Source organism: Saimiri boliviensis, chromosome 13 (genome assembly GCF_048565385.1).
Source record: "Saimiri boliviensis isolate mSaiBol1 chromosome 13, mSaiBol1.pri, whole genome shotgun sequence".
Classification (NCBI taxonomy): Eukaryota; Metazoa; Chordata; class Mammalia; order Primates; family Cebidae; genus Saimiri; species Saimiri boliviensis.
The window spans coordinates 266,785-273,469 of NC_133461.1; the positions used below are offsets into that span (position 1 = coordinate 266,785).

Genomic DNA, 6,685 nt, shown 5'->3' on the forward strand with positions numbered 1-6,685 from the left:
GTAGTTGTCCCGTAAGATTTTATTTTTACTGCACCTAGTCTATGTTTAGAAGCATTTAGATACACAGAGAACCACCATTGTGTCACAGTTGCCTAGTATATTCAGCACAGTAACACACTGTGTGGGTGTGTGGTCGCAGAGCAATGGGCTACTCCAGGTAGCCTGGGTGCGCTCTAGGATGTTTGCATAACAACCAGTTGCTTAATGATGCCTTTCTCAGAACATATGTGGCAATCTCTTAGAACCGTGCCTGACCCTGCAGAGCATCTTACAGGTCAGCAGTGGTCATCCATGAGCTGGGGTGAAGCCCGCAGGTGAAGACAGGTGCTGTTCTCACAGTAGGTGATGTGAGTACAGCATGGGACAGCCAGGAGGTGGATAGGGGGCCCGTACACACCAAGAGGGAAGGGGCCGGAGTCTCCTCTGTTCCTTGTGACTCTCCTACAATGCCTGAGTTGTGGTGATTCACAACTGAATCTAACCGGAGCAGCCCAGGTGTACTGAGGGCTGCTTTGTGGATGCTGTGTGTCCCCCTTGCTGAAGCTCGTGTTGGTCACGTGTGTCCACAGTTGGTAGACTCCTTCTCACACACAGGCCTTATGTCTAGCCTGAGGGACACAGCTCTGTCTACTCTGAAGCAAAATGTGAGAAACAGTTCAGCCCAGTGTTCCGAGAGTATTTCTTACTAGGAGGGAGTCTGCTGGGGAGAACCTGACAGCATCCACCCATGTGTGCCATCCCCTCAGTCGTGCAAAGCAGGACATTGACCTTCCAGGACCAGAGAACAAGTTGAAGCAGCCAGCCCCATGTCCTTGGAAGCAGCCCCACTGGCAACAGGCTATTAGAGTGACTCCTAGTGGATTCTTCCTTGATTTTATCATTATTTTTTCACTACAGTTCTCACACACATCTTCCTTGGTTTCTTAAAGTGGTTCTGAAGACCAGAAAAGATGAGAAGATACTGGTTAGCATGCAGATTTGAGGAGCAGAGGGTAAAATTTTATGTTACTTTTAAAACTGGAGGAACAGCAGCTACAGACAAAATACTGATTAGCACTTGCTTGCATATCACGTCATCATGTGTACCCCTCAATTATCACATCAACTGAGAACAGCAGCTATGAGTCTGTGTGTGCACAGAGATATGTGTGTGTACATCCTTTGGGGGTGTGTGCAAGGGCTGTGTGTGCATGCACGTGTGAGGGTGTGTGAGCATGTGTGTGTATGCATGAGGGTGTATGCATGTGTAAAGTGCATGTGTGAAGGTATATGTGTGTGAGTGTGTATGCATGTGAGGTGTGTGAGCACCTGTGAGGGTGTGTGTGTGAGGGTGTATGTGTTATGGTATGCCTGTGTGAGGGTGTATGCATGTGAGGATGTATGCCTGTGTGAGGGTGCATGTATGTGTGAGGGTGTATGCGTGTGTGAGGATGCTTGTGTGTGTGAGAGTGTATGTGTTAGGGTGTATACCTGTGTGAGGGTGTATGCCTGTGTGAGGGTGTGTGAGCATGTGCTGAGGTGTATGCATGTGCGAGGGTGTATGAGTGTGTAGGTGCATGTGTGTGTAGGTGCATGTGTGTGTAGGTGCATGTGTGCATGAGGGTGTGTGTAGGTGCATGTGTAGGTGTATGTGTGTGTGGGCATGTGAGCGTGTGAGTGCAAGCATGTGTGAGGGTGTATGCATGTGTGGATGCACACGTGCATGAGGAGTATGAGTGCTTAATACATGTGAGGGTACATGCATGTGTGAGGGTGCATATGTTTAAAGATTCGTGTGTGTGAGGGGTGCATGTGTGAGAGGTGCATGTGTATGTAGGTGCATGTGTGTGAGGGGCATGCGTGTGTGGGGGTGCATATGTGAAGGTGTAAGGGTGCATGCACGTGCGTGGTGGGTTTATGTGAGGGTGTGCGAGCATGTATGAGGTTGTAAGCATGTGTGAGGGTGCAAGCATGTATGAGTGTGTGTGGGTGCATGAGTGTGTGAGGGTGTGCGAGCATGTGTGAGGGTGTATGTGTGGGGGGTGCATGTGTGTGGGGGGGGTGCATGTGTGTGTAGGGGTGTATGCGTGTGGGAGAGTACATGTGTGTGATGGTGCATGTGTGTGTGAAGGTGTGAACATGTGTGTATCCCTTGTGTTCCAGGGCTGCTGGTCATGTGCCTGGAATAATTTCATCTAGGCTGTGTGACATTCAGGTGATGTTGGCTCCAAATTTAACTAGATAGGAAAGACAACAAAAGTTAATTTCATTCTTAATTCATTAAAGCTTAGGCCGGTATGATGGTGCATGCCTGTAGTCCCAACTACTCAGGAGACTGAGGCAGGAAGTTGGCTTGAGCCCAGGAGTTCACATCTAGCCTGGGCAACAGAGTAAGACCTTGCCTCTAAAAAAAATTAAATCAGCTTCTGAAGATAAGTATGTGAAAGACCCTGTGAGTGTGCCACCTGTATGCTTGTGGGAATGATCCACTCCTCCCAGCAAAGCACATCACACTTACCAGATTCCCACTATGCAAGGTCAGTGTGTGCAATATTGTACTGGAAAATACCCAGGCTGAGAACCTAGAGAGTACAGGATGTTTCAGTTAGTTGTAGATTGCGTGATTTTCTAACATCATCTCAGAAAGAGCAGTTACCCTCGAGCAGCGTGACTACAGCCCAAGGCAAACCCTAGGATAAAGGGGTTGCCTCGCACAGCTGCAGGGTTAGGCACTGTCTGAGCTCAAGCCATCCTTAGTGCACTGCTGGTTCCCACTGGGAGTCTATCGCCACAGTCAAGCTGAGAAAGTATCCCTGGGGATAAGCCTGGCAGAGTCATCTGGTTTTGTCTGTGTTCCCACCAGTGGCTTTCACCTCCTTCCGCTGCTTCAGCAGACAGGTGGTTGTCTCGTTAGATCTTGATGTGACTTAGATGTGTCTCCTGAGCTGTTCGGTGGCAGTCAGGGCAGAGCCGCTGCGCTTAGACATGTCTCCATGTGGAAGGCGGCCTCGTGTCCACAGCCAGGCAGGATGGGGAGGCAGAGTCAGGTGGTCGGCAGGCTGAGTGGACGCTCAGGAGCAGGCAGTGGTGGAGGCTTAGGCCTGAGACCGTGGCTCTCAGAGCTGCCACGGTGACAGAACTTTCCTAAAACCATGGATTTGGAGGGACCAAAAAACTGATCTTTTTTTCCTGATAGTCCATTCCAGACTTGAGTCAGTTCTAAATGTGCTCCCTTAATTCCTCCTGGTTTATTTTCATCTTAGTTGCTATCTGATGAAGGTGCTGTCAGAGTTATGGAAACAACTTGGGCAAATCACCGAGGGCACCTAGAAGCAAGGGCCCGTGCATTCTAGTGCCCCGCAGCTGTGGCGATGTGCTGGCTCTTCCTGCCACTCTTCCTTCTGTCTTGCCATGGGCTGAAAATAACAGGCAGACAGCGGTTGGGGTTCATCCTCCAAGTACTGCTCCGTCCCTCTGCAAAGCTGTGAAGTACTGCACAGAAGCCAGGGCAGAACTGTCTGGGATGACTGAAAACTCCATGTTTGTGACAAAAATGGAAGCAACCCAAAGTTGTCAGAAGAAAAAATAATAAAAATGTCTGGCCACTGTGTTGAGAAATGTGTCCTAAGTCAGTTCATTGTGGTTCATGACACCGTCCCAGTGTCTGCACGCTGCACAGGCTTCCCAGGCCACACTCCGGGCGCTGTCCCCACTGCGGTCCGGACCAGCCCGTGCAGCCGTCGGTCGCCTCCTGGTGGCAACCTGTCGCCTGCATTGGTGAGGCCCTCATCCTGGGAAATGGCAAAAGGTGACCCCCTTTAAGGGTAGAATATAGGAAGGCACCCATGATATAGCAAGGGACATGCTGGTAACTCCCCTTAGATGATATAGGAAAGGAACACATTTCAGATCGTAATTCATTAATGTAGATTTTAGTCTTAATTTGCTGAAGGAGAGTAGATTAAAAGCAGGGAAAAGGTTAGGCTCTCTCACAAATCTCTCATTCTTAGGAAGGCATTCAAGGTTACAACAATTAGGAGGGCAAGTTTGTGGGACTAGCAGTTAGGTTCCTGCAAAGCTGGAAGGAGCCATCTTATTCTTCAGCTTTATTGAGACATAATTCAGCATCCAGCCAATTAACTTGTCCAATCCAGTGTTTCTTAGTGTGTTCAGAGTTGTGCAGCCAATGCCATAGTCAGTTTTAGGACATTTTCATCACCCCAAAAATAAGTCTCTGTGCCTGTTAAGTAGTCTTTCCCCATCTCCCCAACCCCCAGCCCCTGGAACCTCTAACCTGCTTTCTGTCTCTCTCGGTTTTCCTGTTCTGGAAATTTCACATGAAAGGAATTACAGAGTCCATGGTCTGTGTGCCTGGCCTCTCTCACTCAGCGTGAGTGAGTGGCTCACTCGGATGCTTTAGTGGCTCATCTGTGGTGTTATCTGTGTTATGGCTTATTCATGTCGTGGATCATTTGTGTCGTCATCTGTGGTGTGGCTCATCCGTGTCATGGCCTGTTTCAGTGCCTCTCTCTTGCTTGTGGCTGAATGAGACCCCACTGTATGGATGGACCACACTGTGTTCATCTGTTCATCAGTTGATGGACATTGTGGTTGTTTCCACCTCTTGGCCACCATGAATGATGCCGCCGTGAATACTCACATATGACTCTGTGAGATCACGTGGAGTCACAGCAGCCTGGCAGTTCCTCAGAGGCTCAAACATAGAGTTGCCACATGACCAGCGCCTAGGCTAAAAGGAATAAGAGCGGACACCCTTGTCTTGTTCCTGACCTTAGTTGGAGGTGCCCAGGGTTTGGCATTGAGTGTGACCTTAGCTGTGGGTTTTCATAAATGCCCCTCATCTGGTTGAAGCCCTAGTGTTTCGTTTTCACATCAGGGGCAAATGCATTGGGGTGGGTTCTTAATTTCCTCCAGTTTGGACAATAAAAAGGACCAAGAAAAACAGAACTCTTTGACTGCTAACATATGTGTAAAAAGAAAGTTTGTAGAAACAAGAATTAAAGTGCTTTTAGCAGTGTGGTCATCACTGCACACAGGACACTGGAATTATAATTTGGGGTTTTGTCTGTCCATGTGGTTTTGTTATATGTCATGTGCTCTCAGCTCAGACGGGGACATCCAACTGACTTCTGACTTGGGGAATTTAAACTTTATACCACAGCTTTATTTAGAGGATTTATTTATTGTGTTTTCCATTTGTTTTTATTTAAAAGTTGTATAAAAATTGTTAGGGCTGTTTTTGATCAAGAAAAATCATTATGACGGGTTTTGCTAAACCCATATACCTTTGTGGTCTGGGGAGCGGTGAGTGCTGAAGCCAAGCGAATGTCTGCAGAAACACACAAGGGGCTTCTCTCAGCTTCAGAGACATGAAGCAGGATGAAGCAGGCTCCTAGGCAGAGAGTACTTGGAGAGAGAACGACCACACAGTGCACAAGCTGGGGCTGTGAGTGCCACACGAAGGATCATGTGCTGAGCCATGGGGGACTCAGCTTGGGGCGATTAGAACTCCAGGGCCTGCCCCACCCGTTCTGACTGGCACTGCCCTCAGGAAGCCATCTCTGCCTGAAACCCATTAGAGCCAGGGAGATTTGTCTGGCTGTAAAGGAAGAAGACGGATGCTGGTGGTTTTTTGTCTTTTGGTTGTTGTTTTAGAGCCACTGGGAAGATCAGCATACTTTTCCACTCTGGGTGTGTGGCTCTGCCCTTCTCCAAGCTCACCTGCAGCTTGTTTTGCAAAAATCTTCCCTTTGGCTTTATCTCCCTTCTCCAATTGCAGCCCATGTTCTAATGTCAAGACTGCAAATGAGATTCAGGCCTTTGAACAGCCTGACTCTGTAGGAACCACCTTCCAACCTGCTGGAAACGTGCATGTGAGGCCAGGGTTCTTACCCTCAGCACGGCGGATCTTCTGGGCCGGCCATTTCTTTCCTGGGGCATCTGCAAGTGGATAGCTGTTTATCGGTGCTCCTGGCCTCTTCCATCTAGATACCAGGAGCATCCCCCAACTTGTGACAACTAGAATGTCCCCAGATGTCCACATCTGGGAGCAGAACCATGGGGCTAAGTTGTGGCTGTCCCTGTGGTGGGCTGTCTGTTGTGATGAGAAACGGCTGGACCTGCAGGTGGACGTCTGGCCCCCAACAAAGCTTGTACAAGGTGAGACCCAGGAGCATGTGATGCCTATGCCAAGCTTATTGGTGGGAACTGCCGTTAGGCTTACCTCCTCCAGGAAATGGCGAGCAGCCCTGCCATTCACCACTAAAGTGCCATAGAGACAGTTAAGCTTGAGAATGTGATTGGCATTCTGAAAACACCCAGGGGCCGCAGTGTGCCCCAGCTGGCAGAGGGTGAGGACTCCCGACACTGGTTGGGTTGGTCCTGGAAGGGCCCCTGTGAGGACTGGAGGGCATACACCGTGGAGCAGAGCCCCCTCCAGTGCAATGTGGAGCCTCTGTGAGCATGGTGCTGCATTCCCAGGTGCTGCCGGCTGCGCCCCTCCCAACTGCGTGTCCTTGCCTGCCAGCCCCAGCTGTCACTGCCCACGTCCTGCCTGGCTCTCCTGCCGGGAACTTCCCAAGCAGAGGCCTCAGGTAGCAGGCACTCCTTGCCCCCTCTGCCACTTGGGCTGCTGAGAGTATATCACCAGGAGTGAGCTCAGGCCCTGGTTTGCCCAGCCAGGCCT

The 6,685-nt window shown here is 49.9% G+C and overlaps 1 protein-coding gene and 2 long non-coding RNA genes across 3 annotated transcripts in view; 1 reads left to right on the top strand and 2 right to left on the bottom strand.

Moving 5' to 3' along the window:
* PARD6G (par-6 family cell polarity regulator gamma) overlaps positions 1 to 6,685 on the top strand; it is an 87,834-nt gene that overhangs the window by 57,486 nt on the left and 23,663 nt on the right. The gene's annotated exons all lie outside the window — the stretch shown is intronic.
* Positions 1 to 6,685, bottom strand: part of LOC120361654 (uncharacterized) — a 64,286-nt gene that overhangs the window by 25,067 nt on the left and 32,534 nt on the right. The gene's annotated exons all lie outside the window — the stretch shown is intronic.
* Positions 1 to 6,685, bottom strand: part of LOC141579915 (uncharacterized) — a 27,953-nt gene continuing 21,268 nt past the window's right edge. The window contains exon 2 of the long non-coding RNA XR_005577806.2: positions 1 to 934. This is a non-coding gene — a long non-coding RNA (uncharacterized LOC141579915). The remainder of the gene's footprint in view (positions 935 to 6,685) is intronic.